This window comes from Spermophilus citellus (assembly GCF_964194105.1).
Source record: "Spermophilus citellus genome assembly, chromosome: 13".
NCBI lineage: Eukaryota > Metazoa > Chordata > Mammalia > Rodentia > Sciuridae > Spermophilus > Spermophilus citellus.
This window is the reverse complement of record NC_138193.1, coordinates 61,463,795-61,484,414: the sequence shown is the minus strand read 5'-3', so window position 1 is coordinate 61,484,414 and position 20,620 is coordinate 61,463,795.

The following is a 20,620-nucleotide window of genomic DNA, read 5'->3' as shown; positions in this document are numbered from 1 at the left end:
TCTTAGAGAGACCCTGTCTCAAAATAAAAAAATAAAAAGGACTGGGGATGTAGCTTAGTGATAGAGTACCCCTGGGTTTACTCCCCAGCACCAAACAAACAAATAAACTCAAAACCCGATGAGACTGCAAGTACAGGTTGAGGCTAAAGCATGAAGGTGTGTCTGTGTGCATATACCTGTGTACATGTATATGTCTGCTGGTTGAGTATTCTAGTGGTGGGTGTCTAGAGTATTCAGTGTATTAGGTTCCTGTTGCTGCTATAACAAATGACCACAAACTTAGCAGCTTAAAACAACCACGATTTATTTTCTTACAGTTCCGGAGGTCAAAAAATCTAAAATCAAGGTGTCATCTATGCCATGTTCCCTCTGGAGGCTCTGGGGGAGATGTTTCCTAGCCTTTTCCATCTGTAAGAGGCTCTTTGTATTCCTTGGTTGTAGTCCCTGCCATCTTCAGAGCCAGCAAAGTAGCATCGGTGGAAACTCCCACTGGCTCTCCGACTTCTATTTCTTTTCTCACATCTTTTCTGACTCTAGTCGTCCTGCATCCTGGAACCTTGTGACTACACAGGGCCCATGGGATAATCCAGGATAACTTTCCTCTTTTGAGAGCCTTAATTTCATTACATCTGTGAAGCTCCCTTTTCCATCCAAGCTTTCATAATCACAGGTTTGTGGTATGAGGCCAGGGACAGGGACATCTCTGGGGGTCATTATCCTGTCTTCCACATTTGGTCTGACAGATTCATCCTGCTTTTCACTTTACTGCAAAAAGTCTCAGGAAGAAATGAGGAGGAGGAGGAGGAGGAGGAGGGGGATAATGGTTTAAACTACCTTACATTAGATGGTGACATACCTTTATCCAAACACCTATGATTTATTTCAAGTTCACTAAAGTGCAGTTGGATGAAGAATGGGACTTTGAGACAGGAACCCGGGTTTTATCACTGAGCTCTGTGACCTTCAGACAATTCATTCAACCTGTTGAGGCTTAGGATTCATGTCTGGAACCTGGGAGAATGTAATTATCAGGAGGAAGAATGTGCTAGATTATGGGTAAATTGAGAATCTTGGAGTGTTTTGTGTGAGAATTTCCATTGGAGAAGCGTTTTCCAACTTTTGGTAGTTTGGGATGAATTTACAAAATTGTCCAGAAATTTTTGGCTTTTATTTGTTTCTATTTTTTATTTTGTTTTTCAGTCTCCATTTATGTTAGTTCAAAGAAGCAGACATGGAGATGGGAGGAGACAAACAGATTTACTGGGGAAAGTATTTGTTGGGCGGATGGGAACAGAGGAGAGCCCTCAGGCCATGATGGAGGTGACACCTGTGGAGGAAAGAGCCAGGCTGGCTGGAGATGATTCTTGCTGGAGGATGTGGGCTGGCCTTTTATTATTGAGGGCCCTGAACAGGGAGCATGTGGAGGGTACTGGCACAGGAGTAATTCAATGCCAGCTTCCCTTTAGGAGAGCTGTTTTAGGATAGAGGAGGGTGGCTCCAGATGGGAGAGCACCCAACCAGGGGCTGCAGCAACATTCCTTAGTAGGTAGTGCGCAGGGTCTGTACCAGGTTGGTGTTGGAAATGGAAAGAAAAGAGTAGAGCAATCATGTGCGATTACTCATCCTGAAGAATAAATGTCTTTCATTCTTTCCTGCCAAATAGAACAGTTGGAATGTGTTTAATCAGTTTTGGTTGTCTCGTGGCCTGGAGATGTTTCATGCTGTTGTTAAATGATCATTGTGAAGATGGTGTTCCTTTTTTTGGGGTGGGGGGTACCATGGATTGAATTCAGGGGCATTCAACCACTGAGCCACATCTCCAGCCCTATTTTGTATTTTATTTGGAGACGGGGTCTCACTGAGTTGTTTAGTGCCTCACTTTTTGCTGAGGGTGGCTTTGAACTCTTGATCCTCCTGCTTCAGCCTCCTCAGGTGCTGGGATTACAGGCATGTGCCACCATGCTGGGCTGGTGTTCCTTTTGGGCAGATTGGCTCATCCCAATGTGGGCCGATTTGATAGATCTAGTCTGCAGCCCCTTTCTCTCCTCTTTCTTTCCTCTTAGACTCAATGTCATTTATGTCAATGATAGAAATGACTTGGGGACAATTCTCCCATTCTTTGCTAGATTAGAAGATAACTACTAATGGTGAGATATGTTGACTTGCGTCTTTTTGAATGTATCATAACATCTGAAGTTCCCGAGTGGAGGACATGTACGTTTAAAAGATGATCACCGTTGCTGTGAATTTGACCTGAGGATGTTGGACCTTTTATATATCACATGTGTCATCAGGCAGCTCTAAGTTCTAAAGCCCGTTAGAATAGGAGCAAGGGAGTGGCTCAGAAGGCTTTATTGCTAGAGGGAAATCCAACTGAGCTTGCAGAACAGGTGCTAAGACAGATGTGGTGGCACATCCCTGTAATCCCAGTGACTCGGGAGGCTGAGGCAGGAGGATTGCAAGCTCAAAGCCAGCTTTAGCAATTTAGTGAAGCCCTAAGAAATTTAGCAAGGCCCTATCTCAAAATGAAAAATAAGAAAGGCCTGGGGATGTGGCTTAGTGGTGAAAGCACCCCTGGGTTCAATCTCTGGTACCAAAACACAAACAAAAAAACCAGTTTCCAAAAATGATGGTGGCGTGTAGTGGATGGCATGGGAATGCGGAAGGACAAATAATACAGTAACAGAGTCTACCTGGAGGTCCGCATCATGACCTCTAGCTACTGGACTGGGTTAAAAGTAGGATTCTAGTCTTTGGGCTAGAAAAGCCAGCCCAGAGCATTCACATTACCAGTAGAGGATACAGAGGGAGGGAACAAAGCACAACCAGGAGCTAAGGTTCGAGGTCACGGCCACAATAAGAGTGCTGGTAAGTGTCCACCATGTTGTCTCTTGAGTCTAAGCTAAAGCTTAGAGTGGGGTACTGATGACAGGTGGCCCTTTAGGTGGCAGATCAAGGGCCCCAGCGGGGAGGAAGAGGCTGGAGCCAGGGTCACCCAGGTGGTAGATTCTTCCAACACTGTAGGAGACATTGATGATAAACATAGATGATGATCTCAAACTTAAGAAAGAAACAGAACCATCTGGAAGGTATGTTAAAATGCAGATTTCAGGAGGGTAGAGGGAAGGGAATGGGGGAGGGAGGAGGTAAGAGGGAAAGAAAGGGGAAGGACTGGGTACTGAATTAGAGCAAATTATATTTCCTGCTTTTATAATTATGCCATAATGAATCCTAATGTTCTGTGTCACAAAAAAGAAAAAAAAAAGAAAAAAAAGAAAAAAAGAAAAAAAAATAAAAAGAAAAGAAAAAAAAAGAAGAAAAAGCAGATTTCAGAGCCCCACTTCTAGAGTTTTGGTTCAATAGGGCTGGGAATCCAAGAACTTGCTGCTACTCCCTACACCAGGCTGCTGGGAGTTGAACCCAGGGCCTCCTGTATTCTAGGTAAGTGCTCTACCACTGAGCCACCCCCAGCCCCAGGAATTTATTTTTCTAACATATTTCTCAGTAATGTTGCTGCTGTTTCTGATTATGGAGTTTCTCTCCGTTTACTATATATTTGAATCGACTGGGGAGCTTTAAAAACTACGGACACCTGCATCCTATCTTCAGTGATTTGGATTTAATGGATCTGGGGTTGATTCCAGGTGGTTCCAGACTTTTAAAACTACTACTTTAGACCTTGATAGACACTGACCACACTATTTTTTCCCTTATAAAACATTTTATTTTTGATACTGGGGATTGAATTCAGGAGGCAGTCGACCACTGAGCCACATCCCCAGCCCTATTTTGTATTTTATTTGGAGACAGGGTCTCACTGAGTTGTTTAGTGCTTCACTTTTTGCTGAGGATGGCTTTGAACTTTCGATCTTCCTGCCTCAGCCTCCCAAACTGCTGGGATTACAGGCATGACCCACTGCACCTGGGTCCCTTACAAAATTTACTCCAAGATTTACATGTAGTCAGATTAATGCCTTTTGGTATTCAGTTCGATGTGTTTCGTTAAATGCATGTAGTCATTGAACCTTCATTGAGATCAAAATATGGTTCCATTCCCCTTCAGTTTTTCTCATTCTGTCCCTTTGAAGTCAAGTCTTCCTCCACCCTACACCCTACAACCAGTGATCTGTTCTTTCATCCTGCAGTTTTACCTTTTCAAGGATATCTATGTCTAAATAGATTCATACGGGATGTGGCTTTTGGAGTCTGGCTCCTTGAGCTTAGTATAATACATTTGAGATTTAACAATAGTTCATTTCTTTTTATTGTGAAGTGGTATTCTATTGCATGGATGCACCATGGTTTATTTTAACATACCAGCTAAAGGATATTTGGGTTGTTTATAGTTTTTGGTGAATAAACTTTAATGTATGGTGTGGCCCTACTTTGGGTATAACCAAAGAAGTAAAAAATTGTGCTCTATTTGTGCACAATGAATTGAAGAGCATTCTGCTGTCATGTATAATGGATTAGAACAAAAGAAAAAAAAACCCAAACCAAAAACTTTCATGTATAGATTTTTGTGTGACCATAAACATTATTTCTCTAAGCTAAATACCTAGGAGCAAAACTGATGAATCATATAACAAGTAAATGTTTGATTTTTTAAAAATAAATGCCAAACTTGTTTTTCAAAGTGGTTGTACCATTTTGCTTTCCTGCCAGCAATATATGAGTTCCAATTGCTGCCTATCCTTGTCAGTACTTGGTATTGGTATATTTTAGAGGAGAGGAACATTCAAATAGGTGTTTAATATCTCAATGTGGTTTTAATTTTCTTGCTGACTGATGATGTTTAGCACATTTTCATGTGTTTATTTGCCATCCAAGTATCTCCTTTAATATATTTAAATGTATCAGTTTTTGCTTTATATATTTTAATGCTCAATTGCTAAGTACATACACATTTAGAATGAAGTCACTGACTCTCTTATCCTGTTGTATTTCTGGTAAATTTCTAGTTTGAATTTTTGAAGTTGATACTTTTCATATTCATATAACCACTCCAGGTTTTTAAAAATAGTACTTGCATGGTGAATATTTTCCATAATTTTACCTTTGACTCATCTATATAATTGCATTTAAATAATTTTTTTTTGGTATTAGCATATGATTGGGTCTTTGATAAATCCACTGTGACAATATCTATCATTTAATTGGCATATTCATTTGTATTTTATATGGTTATTTTAATGGTTAGCATTTTCTTATTTGTTCTTCTTTGTTATCTGTTTCCTTTCCTTGCCCACCATATCTATCTATTGTGTTTATATACCTTGAAAATCCTACCAATGTTATAATTTTTGCAGTCAACATTCAGATATATTTTAATGAAGAGGAAAAAAATATTCTTTTTATCTATCCAGATATTTACTATTTCTGTTGCTTCTTTTTATTTGTATAGTAGTTTGATGACTCACCTGGTATCACTTCTCTTCAGGCTTTTTTGTTTCTTTTAGAGTAGATCTGCAGATAATTAATTCTGTTTTTTTTTTAAATCCATGAATATCTTTTGTGTTAGTCTGTTTTCTGCTTCTATAACCAAACACCTTGGATGAGGTAGTTTATAAACAACAGAGATTTATTGGCTCATGGTTATGGAAGCTGGAAAGACCATCAGTCTTCTGATGTTGTCAGCATCTGGCGAACAACACCTTCAAGCTACATTATTCCATGGTAGAAGACAGGCAAGAGATCATGATGGGGTGTGGGGTGGGGCAGGAGATGGGGGATGGGGAGAGAGAGAGAGAGAGAGAGAGAGAGAGAGAGAGAGAGATAGATAGATAGATATTGGGCTGAACTCTTTCTTTAATAGAAGACTACTAACCCACTCTCAAGATAATGACATTAATCTGTTCATGAGCACTCTGCCCTCATGACATTTGGGGGAACATTAAAACCATAACATCTTTATTTTCTTTCTTTTCTGAAGATATTTTTGTTGACTGTTTTTTTTTTTTTTGTGTGTGTGTGTGCTGGGAATTGAACTCAAGGGTACTCAAGCCCTATTTTGTATTTTATTTAGAGACAGGGTCTCACTGAGTTGCTTAGTGCCTTGCCATTATTGAGGCTGGCTTTGAATTTGCAATCCTCCTGTCTCAGCTTCCCGAGCTGCTGGGATTACAGGTGTGTGCCTGGCTTGAATTCCATATTAAGTTCTTTTCTTTCAGTAGTTTAAAGATGTTGTTCCACTGCTTTTTGGCCTACACTGTTTCTGAGGAGAAATCTGCAGTGATCTGTTCCCTAAATGTAAACTCCCCACCACCATCCCGGCTGCTGTTTTCAAGACATTTTTTTTAACTTTTATTTTGTGTGTGTTTATGAGTGTGTGTGTGTGTGTATGTGTGTGTGTAATTCATCCTGTTTGGAAGTCACCTGAGTTTCTTGAATTTTAAAATTTGTATCTTTTTATTTGTTGGGCATTTCAAACTCAGAAACTACAAATGTAGAAAGACTTCGAGGTCTTAGGAATTGAATTGCAATTTGGGATACATGGACTCATATAGTTCTGAATTAGTGTTCTGAGGAAGACAGGAAAAGTGGGAGCTTCCATGTTGAGAAGGAACAGGGACTACATGACCAATAGAAGATAAAGAAAAAATGTGGAAGCAGAATGGATGTATCCATAAAGTATAACCTCATGATATGTATCCTGAGCCTCTGGTACAATATCATTTTCTTTTCACATAGGTCATTCTAGATGCTGTGGTCAAAGGGCAGAAGTGACTCAAATTCACATTCTAGGCAGCAACTGGAATTGTGTATAAGTTCTGTTTCCATGATGGTCTTCTTGCCTCATTTTGAGAATGTTCTTTCAATGTTCCTTTTCTTATAATTTTCCACCAAAAATTTGAAAAAATTTCTGCCATTATTTATTCAAATATATTTTTTTTTCTGCATCAATCTTTTTCCCCCATTTTCTTCTGAGACCCTAATGTACCGACTGTTAGGTTTTTTTTTTTTTTGATATTTTCCTGAAATTTTCTGATTCCTTGATTTTTTTTCTTTCCAGTCTTGGTTTCTATTTATACTTTAAAATGAATAATTTCTGTTGATTTATCTAAAAATTTATTGATTCTTCCCTTTGTCATCTCCATTCTGCCATTGAGCTCATTCAATGCATTTTTTACTTCGAATACTGTGTTTTTCAGATCTAAAATCTCTACTTGGTCTTTTAAATAAAAATGTATAGTTCTATTCTGAGAATGTCTATCATATAATTAATTTAAATTGTGTTCAATTTTACAGTATGGTTATATAACATAGCCATAGCACCTATCATTACCTTATAATTCTAACACTGGAGTTATCGTGGGACTGGCATCTGTTGATTGTTTTCTTCCCTTGAGAGTTGGTCAGATTTTCCTATTTTTATTATGTCAAACAATTTTGGATTAAATCCTGGATATTTTGAATATTATGCTGCATGAATCTGAGCTCTATGGGGGATGTTTATTATTATTATTATTTTTGCAGCAGGCAGCCAATCCTATTAGGTTCAGCATGGGAGTTCTGGCCCACATTCTGTGGGCAGTGAATCCATTATTGGTTCAGTTTTCAACACTTCACTATGCTTTTGGGTCTTCCCTGATGTTGTGCCACTTAGGGATTAGTCTGAGGCTTGGCCAGCTCTCAAAGCCTTTGACATACTCCTTTGGGTCTGTTTCATACATGTGCAGCTCAGACTTGTGTTAGTTCAGACACAGAATTAGGGGATCCCTTTTTCTAACTCTCTAGTCTCCACACTCTGCAGTTTTCAGAAACTCTTCTGTTCTTCTGGCCAGAAAGATGGGCTTCTTTTAGAATTCACCCATCTTCCCTCATTTTCTCATGCAAGTCTGCAACCCTGGGCTGCTCTCAAGTTTCATGTGTGGGAGAAAAGAGGGACAAACTATAACAAGGGTTTCCTCCACATTTTTTTGGACCACAGGGACTGTTTTTCCTGTGGGGAGAGATAGGGCTTTAGATTTCTGTGTGGTGGTGGCAGCGTAGCTCAAAAACTGGCCTTAGGGCTGAGAGATGAATACAAATATAAATATAAATAAATGCTTTTTTCTTTCTGCACTCTTAGAACTGAGTCTTTTTTTCAGTTATCTGACTAGACAATGGATTCTCTTAGGGTTTTGCTATTCACCCCTGCTTCACAGTTTTACAACTTGGACCAGTTTGGGTTAAAACTGGAAGATAAAGATGGACCAAATTCATACATGTACTGAATGTTCTTCAAGTTTGGACTTCCCTTTCTGAGTTTCTTGCTATGGTTTACTTTTCAGAGCCCTTGGGTAGTTGCCCTTTGTGTTCCATGAAGATTTTAAATTGTAATAAGAGGGAGAAGAGGCTATGATTCAATTATTCTTTTTTTTTTTTCTTTTGGTGCACAGATTGAACCCAGGATCTCATGCCTGCTAGGCAAATGGTTTACTATTGACCCATACCCCAACCATAATTTATTCCATCTTGATTGGCTCTGAAAGTCACCAAACTGTTTTTGACCCAATGCCTGCTTTAAAAAAGTGACTTCTTTCAACTCAATGACATATTCTGTTTTCTTCTCTTTAATCCAAGTAGGAAGGGACTTCTTGAAGGTGATGGCTATTTTAATTTCTCTTAATTGCTTTGGATTTTCCTCTTCTCTCTCTATAGCTTCCCTCATGGAGAAAACATGGGCTTCTCTTGGCACGGGAAGTGAATTTTGTGCTGCACTCAGTTCTCTGCTGTGTTTCTTCCACAGACCCTGGGACACAGAAGCTAAACACAGATCCCCATATTCTCTGCCCCTTGGGATATCTAAGGCAGGCATCATGAGCGTATGATTGTGTGTGTGTATGTAGTGTCTCGCTTTTCAATGTCTAGTCTTCTAACAGTAAATCCCCAAATCATCTAGGTCCAAAGAGACTCAGAGGCCTTTATGTATCAGAGATCTTTCCTGAAACCCTTCTAGTTCCTGAAGTGGGTGTTCATGGGGGCCTAAACCCTCCAATCTATAGTCATATAGATTGCATCATGTTCAATTTTATTTCCCATTTTGGTACTGTCATTGCTTGTAAAAGATTTCTAATTGTGTGTGATCCCAGTTTTCCCAGAGGATGTGGAGTTTTTATTACACTGATGTTTTAGAATCCATGTGCATAGGGAGGAGGTGAGTATATCCTTCCATGGAAGGGACAGTTTGCATCAGGAAGTAGATCCAATTAGCCTTCTCTTCCAGTCCAGGATTTCTCACACACAGTGATGGAGAGAGATGTATGAGGACTGTCACAATCTCAGAGAGGAACTCTTTCAACTCTCTTTTTGACTGGTCCTTTGCTGGTAGCCATTGGCTATTCCCCAAGGAGAGGGAAGTTTCTGTTCAGGAAAGCAGGAACAGGTATAGAAGAGTTTCCCTTCTTACTATTTCTGAGTGGTTAGCTCAAGGAAGAGCATTTGTATGCTGGTCATAGGCCCAGGCACATGGCAACTTTCTGAGACACCTGTGTTCCAGCTGTTTGTACCACCCCCATGGAGGCCAGAATGTATGTGAGTAAATTAAAAAAAAAAAAAATCACAGACTGTTTAGGATGCTAGTAAGTAGCCATGCAGAATAGTTGTTTAAACAAAAACCAGTGCCCATGGATATTTATATGAATGTGATATTTTGCCCAGTGTGCATGTATTAATATTGTAGTTGAAAGAGTGAATTGGTATTAACCTGATATGATGCCATACTCAGAGTTCTTTGGGCCTATTTTCCATTTGGAATGAAATCAAGATTAGGATGTGAGCCTGATCCTTTTTTTTTTTTTTAATTTAAATACCTACAGAAGACAAACCTCTTGTGTTTTGGGTGATGTCATTTTCTTTATGGGAGAAGAATATGAGATTAGTACTTGTCCCCCACCTTGAAGTCTGGCTTTTGATTCAATTATCCTGTAGAAGTAATCTTTTAGTAGGATGTTCTATCATAGCTCTAATGCCATTTCTGATTTTGCCTGTGTGGACAGAGCCTGAGTCTCCTCCAAGTGTTCAATTAGGATCACTTACGAGAACCAAGTGGGGGAAATGACATTGGATATCATGCCAGAGCCATTTATGCTATCAAATAATGATGTCTCTTTTCTAGAAACACATAATTATATTTGGAATTCATGATAACATTCTCCAGTATTTCAAAATCCAGACCACAAACAGATAAAATATCAGAGGAAGGAAAATGCTTTTGATGTGTCAGAATTCATTTATTTTCCAACTCGTTGTGCTTTGTCTTACGGTATGTGAATGAGCACTTATCAAAACATGAGAAGGTTATTATTCAAATGTTCCATGCTAAACATTTGTTCAAATTCAGTTCAATATGTCCTATTAACATGAAGAATGCTGAGAAAGAATAGACTTAGGGGGAGGTTAGGAACCTAAATTATTAGGCTTTGTCCCTAAATATTTAAAAATATTCCCTTCAGTTTAGAAATAATCCATGAACAGTTACTTAATGCAGAAAAGCAAATTCTGAAATACTTAATAGCAGAAGGTCAAAAATCCCCCTTCTGTGAGAAATTTAGGAATTTCTTTTCATGGCTAGTACCCTTAATTTAGCATTTTTTTACAATAAAATATATGATTTATTATTTAGGATTGTCTTTAAAACATTTTGCATTTTGGTTTGCTCTCTTCAGTAAGAAGGGGATTTTTAATGCAAACTTCTCAATTGTAGCACTTAATTTTTGCCCTTTAACCTACCTGTTTTATGCTTTGTCTTACTGAATCAACCACTGTGGTGTGTTTTGCTTATTTCCACATGTGTCTTATCTTCCCAGCTAGATTGTAAGATCATTGAGGAGTAAGTCTGCAGCCTATACTTTTTGTGTTCTGTATCACTGGAAAGATAGTATATAGTAGATGCTAAGTAAATATATTCCTTTGTTAGAAGTGCAGCTGGCATCAGATTAGTTCAAATCTACTACACTGAGACATGGCCCAAATGTTGCTTTTGGAGGGTGATGGTGGTGGTGTAAATCTTTGCTGTCTCCTATTCAATTGTGGTTGGACTGTTTCTTATGAAAGAGTAAAAAGCTTCTCATTGATTGAAAATGCTTGTACTGGGCATGGTGGCTCATGCCTGCATGAGGATTGTGAGTTCAAAGCCAGCCTCAGCAGTTTAGGGAGGCTGTTGAGAGCCACAGCCGAAGGGGCCCCAGCAGACTTTCAGACTGCCAGCTGATGATTGGCTCACAGCAGCCCCAGCAACATCTAGCTGATTGGCTCCTCTGCAGTGATGCTCATTGGGCTGTTTCCCTGCCCTTTCAGACCACGGAGCTGCTCATTGGGGGACTTTTTTGGCTCCGCCCACGTGACCCAGCCAATCGGCCTCAAGAGCAGGAGGATTGGGGGAGGTGGAGAGGCTGGTGGTGGGGAGAGAGGCTTGTGGGAAGCCGGTGGTGGCAGTTGGGCTCTGAGGGTTTTTCCTGAGGAGCTGTTTTGTTTGGCCTGTGTGGTTCTAAAAATAAAGTTAGTTTCTTTTGACAAATGGCTCCTGATTGTGCCCAACCAGACTGTGGCAGGAGGCCCTAAGTAACTCAGGGAGACCCTGTCTCTAAATAAAATATAAAAAGGGCTGGGGATGTAGCTCAGTGGAAATGTGCCCCTACGTTCAATCCCTGATGAAAACAAACAAACAAACAAAAAAACCCCTCATTTATTGGGTTTCATTTTATAAATGTTTTATTAATTTTTTTTTTAGTTGTAGATGAACACAATACCTTTATTTTATTTATTTTTATGTGGTGCTGAGGATCAAACCCAGTGCTTCACACGAGATAGGCAAGTGCTCTACCATTGAGCTATGACCCCAACCCATGAAGATTTTATTTGGTAAAGGGAAAACTGAAATTTAGGACTTAGGGGAGAAAGACAAAGTTGCTATTTCTTTGATGTCTTTCTCATCTCTCCCATTCTCCCTTATGCCCATCTGACCATTTATGCAGGACAGTTTTTCTCATTTTTCCCTTTCTTAGGTAGTACTGATTACCAGGGTGAAATGGATAGCAGATTGGTTGGCTACACTGTCAAGGTAGTTTATCCACAGTCTGGACACTTCTTAATTGTTCTCTTTCTTCCAACTAATATGTCGGATTATCTATCGTATAGTAGGCGTTACAAACCCCAGAGTTATAGTGGGAACAAGACAAACATTGTGGCCCTCGGGGACTTGGCTCTGCTAAATCCTAAACACACTTCTTTGGAGACAAGATAGTGAACTGCTTAACGTCTGCTGGTGTCAGAGGAAAAATGGATACTTCAGACAGCTTCCATTGAGTAATTGTTTTGTTCTTCATTTGACCCACACAGACAGCAGTTGGGTTATATAAATAAATATACAATCAAATTGGCTTTTCCATTCTAAGGGGAAAAGTGCTTTAATGTTGCTCAAAATAAATTCCAATAAGTATAGGAAATGACATGTATATGATACACCCCCACCATAAGAGTTTCTTGTAAAGAATTTTAGTCCCCTGTAAGTACTAGGTAACCTACAACAATTTTTTAAGTTTCTTTTTTTTTTCCTTTTTCAATGGAACTTGAAACTGTATTGAGGGTATCCTGTGAAATGAATGAACGAAACAGACATTTTACTTGTTAGAAACAGAAGAAAATGTGACCATGATTTCAAGGATAATCCAATATGGGTTGGCAGCAGCCCCTGATAGCTCTCCTGCTGTGTTTTTTGGATAACAGGGATGGAGAAAACAATGAAGATGAAATTTCCAGGAAATAACACAATCAGGTGTTGCTTAATGGAGTCTACTATCATTAAAATCCAATTCGATTCATTTTGGAGACTGAAATATCACAATAGCAACGATGCCATAATGGCTTTTGGAAGATGGGATTTGTATAAGCTGGGTTAATCCCTTGATCACCAATTCAAATAAAAATAGATAAAACATGAGGAGGTTGGCTGGGTTGAAGGACGGGAATAGCAATGGTAATGCCAGAAGGTGTCTTTCCTGCCAAGGGGAATTGGCATAGGGAACAGTCTCTGAGCCCAAATCCTCGAAGCCACAAGCTGGTGGAGACAGAAGACAGATTGCCCACGTCCAGCTGGGGAGCTGGAGCCCCACTGGCTCAGCCAGCCCACCAGTGAGTGACCTGGCCCTCTGACCCGCACACACGTGGCCTTGAGTGCAGAAATTTAATTTCTATCTATTAGAGTTTTGATTTTGGTTAACCCACAAGAAGTTTAATGGCTTGTCATTAACGAGTTATATTTTTAGAAAACACTGCAGAAACAGAACCTCTCTGGGGGCAAGCTACTCCCTGTTTGGAGAAGAAGCCCATTCAATGTAGTCATTAGGGAATCATTCAGTAAATTCTGGCTTTGTACCCAGAAATACTTCCCTGGAGGTCTGAGCTAGGAGCTACCACAGGGTCCCTCTGGACTTCCAGGAGGTAATCTTGACACATTGGCTGAGTTAGTGATATTGGGTGGATTGTGCTAGAAAACTCTAAACATAAGGCTGTTACCTTAGACTTAAAATAATTTGATAATCAACAATAATCAGCAGGAATTAGGATGAAATTTGTTTCTGTTTGGCAGATTCTTTTAAGATAGGATAAGCAAAATGAGGTTTTAAAGACGTTTATATTGCTCTTGACAAAATTTTAATTACCTCACATAGAAAAAAATGGAATAGTATTCATGATTTTTAATGTACTCATTAAAAAGACCCTACAAAAATCTCCTCTAGGCTCTGCTTGATTTGCCTGTACCCAGGGTAGGATGCTTTTGACTGCAAGTGGCAGAAAGCCCAGGTCAGAATGGTTGAAATGATGTCAACAATTTGTCATCTAGTATAATAAGAAGGCTGAATTTCCAGAATGGATTTCAAAATTGGCACCTCAAAGAAGTCCCAAGGGTCTTCCATTTTTTTTTCTATTTTGTCCTTCTCATTGAGTTTAGGGCCTTCTTCTTTTACCAAGGTGGTTGCCGGAGTTTGGACATCAAAGCAGACATGACTGTGTCCAGCAGAAGAAAATTCTCCCTCTGCACACTTCTTGTCACAGATCATTGCCTAGGATTGGGTTACCATCTCTTCCTAAGTCAGAAAATAGTGAAGTGAGTGTGCTCACCTGGGCTTCTTAGAACTACAGCCCAATCAGGATTTACCCCTGGATCGAGTGAGGGAGAAGTGGATCCCTGACACAAACCTCGAACATTCATTTTATTTATTTTTTGTGTCCCAGGGATTGAACTCAGGGGTACTTGACCACTGAGCCACATCCTCAGCCCTATTCTGTATTTTAGTTAGTGACAAGTCTCACTGAGTTACTTAGAGCCTTGCTTTTGCATTTTTCCTTTGAACTCACGATCTTCCTGTCTCAGCCTCCTGAGCTTGCTGGGACTATAGGTGTGCATCACTGTGCCCGGCTCGCACATTTGTTTATTTGTGAGTGGTTATCCAATAATAGTCAACTGCTGAAGCGTGTGCTCTTCAGAAGAATATGCTGAGACAAAGTTTGAGGTACAAAATGTTATTAGGGTTCAATTCCAGTGAAGGGAAAAGGGAAGAAGCAGGATTGGGCAGAGGAAGAAGTTGAATTGTACTGAGGTGAGATAAGGCCCTGGGTGATGGGTGGAGAGTTCTGGGGAGAGTACTGCCCATCTGTTCTTTGGGTAGCAATGGACAGGACTTAATACCCATGAACCCACTCATCAGATGTGGGCAGCTTGGAAGCAGCTTTATCTAGTTAGCATTCAAACAGGGCAAGGCAGCTCTCTGCAGCTGAGGCAGACCTGGAAGTGTGCATTCTCCATAGGTGGGCAGTAGTAGGTCCTGCCTATCTAAGGAGATCTGGGTGGTATATACCCCCTGACTGCTACACCGCCCAGTGTCTACCACAGACTAGTGTGCATAATTGCATAAATGTGAAAAATATAAAGATTTAAAAAATTTTCTAGTCTGTCTACTAATCTACTCTGTTCCCCCTTCTCTATTCCTGTCTCAGTTATTACGGAGCAGCAGGGTTTTACTGAGTTATGTTCATGCATGTGTGGATCACAGATGTTTAGAGTGTAAACAGCTCTTAGAACTCATGTGTTCAGTAGAGAGTTGGGTTAGATAAAGAAGATGGAGCCCAGATTAAGTCTGGCCCCGAGCTTGAAATCTCTCATATAGTAGGCTTGCAATGAAGGTTGTAGGCTAAGGATTAGAACCTCGTTATTCTGACTTTGAGTCCAGTACTTTTTCCCTGTGACCTGTGTTGCCTCTTGTGTGTGTGTGTGTGTGTGTGTGTGTGTCTCTCTCACACACACACACACACACACAGACAGACAGAGACAGAAAGAGATCAAATAGTTTTAATCAGGTGGCCTGAGATTTTACATAGTCACGTACTTGTAGGACAAGTCAGGCAAATCAAAATTATTTCACTTGAAACATTAGAAGCAGCTTTATCTAGCTAGCATTCAAACAGGGCTTGTTTTATGGTCTCTGTTAAGAGCAGGAACTCAAACTTGGGTGAAGCAAGAGCTACTCAGCCCAGCCAATTTTTGCCACGGGGCAATGCAGGCACAGGATGGCCTGATCCTCTACACGTTCTCAAGGGAAGCCGGGTTATCTCCAAAACATTTAATGCTGATTCAAAGATTTAACATGATTATGTCGGCTGACTTAAACATGCAGTTTGCAAACTGTAATCCAGTGGTTCTCAAGCAGGAGCACTATCCGCCACCCCTAGGAGACATTTAGAAATGTTTGGAGATGTCATTTCAAGTGGAGTAGGGAGTGCTGCAGGCACCCAGAGGCCGGATTTTCGCATTTTGGAATGCAAGGGTATTCCCCAAAGCAAAGAACTGCCTGACCCAAGATATCCACTGTGATATGTTTGAAACATTCTGCTTTGATCATATGTTAAAGTGAAAAGGAGAAACTGCCTTTTCTTCATGGGGACATTCAGCTTGAAAGATGGTAACTGAGATCTGCCCCCTAAACAGGAAAATAGATTTCAGAGCTTTGAAAATAATGCTTTAAAAAATGGTCACTGAGTTGCTGGGCACGGTGGCACATGCCTGTAATCCCAGCAGCTCTGGAGGTTGAGGGCAGCAGGATCACAAGTTCAAAGCCAGCCTCAGCAACGGCGAGGCACTAAGCAACTCAGTGAGACCCTGTCTCTAAATAAAATACAAAATAGGGCTGGGGATGTGGCTCAGTGGTTGAGTGAGAAAAAAAAAAAAAGGTTACTGAGTTGCAGATGATCAATAAGCATACAAAAAGATGCTCAATACCATGAATCATCAGAGAAAAGAAGTCAAACTCACAATGAGATATCCCCTTATAACCTTTGGCACGGCTACCATCCCAAAAAGAGAGAAGATAAGAAGTGTTGATGTTTGTGGGACTGTTGAGAAGTCCTTTTTTGTACTGTTGGTGGGACTATAAAATGATACAATCACTATGAAAGACAGTGTGGTTGTAGAGGATAGGAAAGGTAGCAGAATACAACAGTCACTAATATGGCAGTATGTAAAAATGTGGATGTGTAACCGATGTGATTCTGCAATCTGTATTTGGGGTAAAAATGGGAGTTCATAACCCACTTGATTCTAATGTTTGAAATATGATATGTCAAGAGCTTTGTAATGTTGTGAACAACCAATAAAAAAAAAGAAAGTGTGGTAGTTCATCAAAATATTGAAAAGGGAACTACCATATGAATCAGCAATCTTATTTCTGGTTATATTTTGGTCCATTTTTTTTATTACTATAACAAGATACCAGAGACTGGCTACTTTTAAAGAAAATAGTTTTTAAAGAAAAGAGTTTTAGAGACTGACAGTTTTAGAGACTGAATGTCCAAGATTGGGGCAGACCCATAGATTTGGCCTTTAGCCAAGAATGGTTGTGATAGCAATTTTATGTCAGTTAACAAAAAGTTCAATTGCAACTTCTAATCTCATCATACTTGGAATCAGTTAGGTCAAGGCATGCACAAAATCAAAGACAAACACAAAATCAACTATAGACAATGTGTCGTTTATAAAGACCCATATCACAGTTTCCACTGCATGTATGGAGAAAAATATTTAAATCACTAGTACTGTCACCAAGTGACACGTGATCAAAATTTGAAGGACTGTGAATATTTTTTTTTTAAGATAGAATGAGAGAGAGAGAGAGAGAGAGAGAGAATTTTTTAATATTTATTTTTAGTTCTCGGCGGACACAACATCTTTGTTGGTATGTGGTGCTGAGGATCGAACCCGGGCCGCACGCATGCCAGGCGAGCGCGTTACCGCTTGAGCCACATCCCCAGCCCCTGTGAATATTTGAAGGACTGTGAATGAGGGTTTCTGGTTACTCAAACCCCTTGGGGTCAGTGTTCTTGTGTGATCGGATCACCAGGAACTTGTTTGCTCTGAACGACTGGTGGGATGGCCTCTCTTCCTGTCATGAGGAAGACTTCCAATTTCATGCTTTCTTCCCTGCTCTATTATTTATGACTTTTATTTATGATGTCCAGAAGTCGCTTTTTTTTTTTTTAATTTAGTACTGGGTATTGAACCCAGGGGTACTTAACTGCTGAACTCCATCCCAGCTCTTTTTATCTTTTATTTAGAGACAGGGTCTCATTGAGTTGCTTAGGGCCTCATTGCGTTGCTGAGGCTGGCTTTGAACTTACGACCCTCCTGCCCCAGCCTCCCTAGCCACTGGGATTACAGAAATCGCTTTTGATATATAAATCAAGATTTTAGAATTCCAAGATTTTAGAATTCTCTTTCTCTTTTTGTACCAGGGATTGAATTCAGAGGTACTCAACCACTGAGACACATCCCCAGCCCTATTTTGTATTTTATTTAGTGACAGGATCACTGAGTTGCTTAGCGCCTCACCATTGCTGAGGTTGGCTTTGAACCCACTATCCTCCTGTCTCAGCCTCCTGAGCCACTGGAATTACAAGTGTGTGCAACTGCATCCAGCCCAAAGCCTCTCTTAAAAAAAAAAAAATCTTTACTATGTGTCTAAAACACCCATTCTGAAATCAATTCCATATCTGTCCTGGACTGGGTTGTCCCCTTTTTAGACAGTGAGTGTAGAAGGCCATCCCTTTTGCCCAGAGTGAGGGGAGGATCTCCAATACTGATCTGATTCTCCTACTGCCCCTTCACCCCACCACCACCTCCTTGAAGGCAGATTCTTTATCTTGTATCTCCAGGCTTTGCTGGTATAACAAGAGCTACTATAAAATTGTTTAAATCAAGGAATGAGTGAATGAATGATTGGGTGACTCGACCTCTTTGTGTCTTAATACCTGTGAAGTAGGATCAATGATTGGGGCGACCACAGGTAAACTGCCACCCGAGTTAAGTTTTCCACGATTACCCTATGTTCCCTTTGGGTGTTCCATTTCTTTTCCTTATTAAATGTGCTCTTGGGAAAGACTTGCCGGTGCTTTGTCCCCATCACACACTGGTTGACGAGCTGTCTTTCCAAAGGGTATTTGCTTCTTAAGCCTCATCTGCATTGTGAAATGGAAGGGTTGTTTTGGTTAAGGGAATTTTCAGGTGCAATTTGTTGGGAGGGATTCTCAGAGGCAGTTCATCCCTTCCTGGGCCCCTAGATTCACTGAGTACATAATCTACTTTGCTTACACTAGGGGCTGGCCTGGGTAATCCCTGTTTCACCTGCATCACCAGGCTGTCAGGAGGATAAAGTGGGATGATGGATGGAGGAAGACTTTGAAAAGTTAAAAGCTCCTCACAACTGCAAACTGTTATAGTTGTTAATCCACAGCTGTCAGAGAGGCCCTCCTCTGCAAAACAGAGCCATCTTTGAGGAGTCTGGGGGCAATTTGAAAAGAGGTATCATTTATTGTTTTTTTTTTTTTTTTGCTTTAAAAGAAAAACAAAATCCCCATCAGTGTACATTTCGAGTGAAGAGAATGAAAAGTCGTTCTTAAAAATCAGAATGTTTAACCCCACCTCCCCCTCCACCAAATCCTCCAAATCCTCTAAAAATGGCATACTTTGTTTTGGCAGGTTCAGCATCACATGACAGGGAGCCGATGGCTTTAACTTTCTCTCCGTTCCCTCCCACCTTAGGACAAGTCTATGCTTGGAGCTGATATTAACCTCTGGAAGCTGAAGGGGTTCCTGGCATTTGGCTTCGCTCAGCCTGGGGAGAAGGACTCCCTGGGGGAATCTGGGAGCTGGCAGGAATCAGGAGGCCAAGTCCAGGGCTGAGCCATCCCTAAGGGTCTCCTGTTTGCTCACAGCACTGCTAGCCCCCAGGGCGTGGGTGGGCAGGCAGGAGGAGTCTTCCAGGTGCTTAGGTCCTGGATCTGATTAATATCCTTGCTCTGGTGAGATTTCATTACATAAGAGCACACTGCTGGAAAATGGCAAGAGGAGGTTGGTGGGTGTTTATGGGGGTCACTCTAGGCTTTTGGGGCAGGGGCTATTTCTACTACTCTTTGAAACAGAAAAGACCCTGTTTCCTTTCCCTTCTTGCTGTTTATTTTGTTTAGTTTTTTTTTTTTTTTTGTATTAAACCCAGGTTCTATTTTTATCCTGGGGGAGGCTTGAACATGCTCAGATATTAGCTAGAGGTCACATCCTGGCCTGGCTTCCCAGGTCTGGGCTGGGCAGCACTGGGAGACCCCCGTGCTAGGACTTTGAAACTCCACACTCGGTTTTTACCAGCAGCTGGCAAATTGAGCTCCACCATTTTTTGTGAGCAGCTCTCTGTGTAAAGGGCCTCCCTGGCAGCCGCTGGGGATGTGGGCAGATGAGGAAATGGCTTTGTTTCTGAGTATGGCACTGCAGTGGGACCTTTAAGGGCTTCACTGGGCATTCCCAGAATGGTGGCTCTTTTTTCTCTTGTTCTCCCCACTGAGTCAAAAGTCTTCCTTCTTCTTCTTTCTTTTTTTGGTACCAGGGATTGAACTCAGGGGCACTCAACCACTGAGCCACATCCCCAGCCCTTTTATGTATTTTACTTAGAGACAGAGTCTCACTGAGTTGCTTAGCTCCTTGCTAAGTTGCTGAGGCTGGCTTTAAACTCAAGATCCTTCTGCCTCAGCCTCTGGAGTCCCTGGGATTACAGGCATGCGCCACCACGCAGGGCTCAAAAGTTCTTCTTCTTTTGCTCCTCCTATGCAAAACTAAAGTACTTTCCGGGGGCTCAGTTCAAATCCCACTTCCTATACTTCTAGAACAATCTCTTTACTTCATGAAACACACAGAACTTAGTTTATGTATATCACGAGAATAAGTGCTTAGATACCTGAAATTCATGTAGATTAGCATTTGGAAATTCATCTTAAAATTGAAAATTTTTTTTTATTTTAAAATTTTTATTTGTTCTTTTTAGATTACATTATAATAGAATGTATTTTGACATATTATACAGACATGGAGTATAGCTTATTCTAATTAGGATCCCATTCTTGCGGTTGTAAGTAATGTGGAGTTTCACTGGTAGTGTATTCATATATGAACAGAGGAAATTCAGTTTTATCTTGCCAGTTTATTATTAAGAATTGCTCTCTGTCTGTATGTCTTAGGTTCTTCTTGAGATTAACTTCTTTAGGGCAAACAATGTGCCCTATATTTATGGAATTTTTGATTCTAAATTTTATACTGAATATT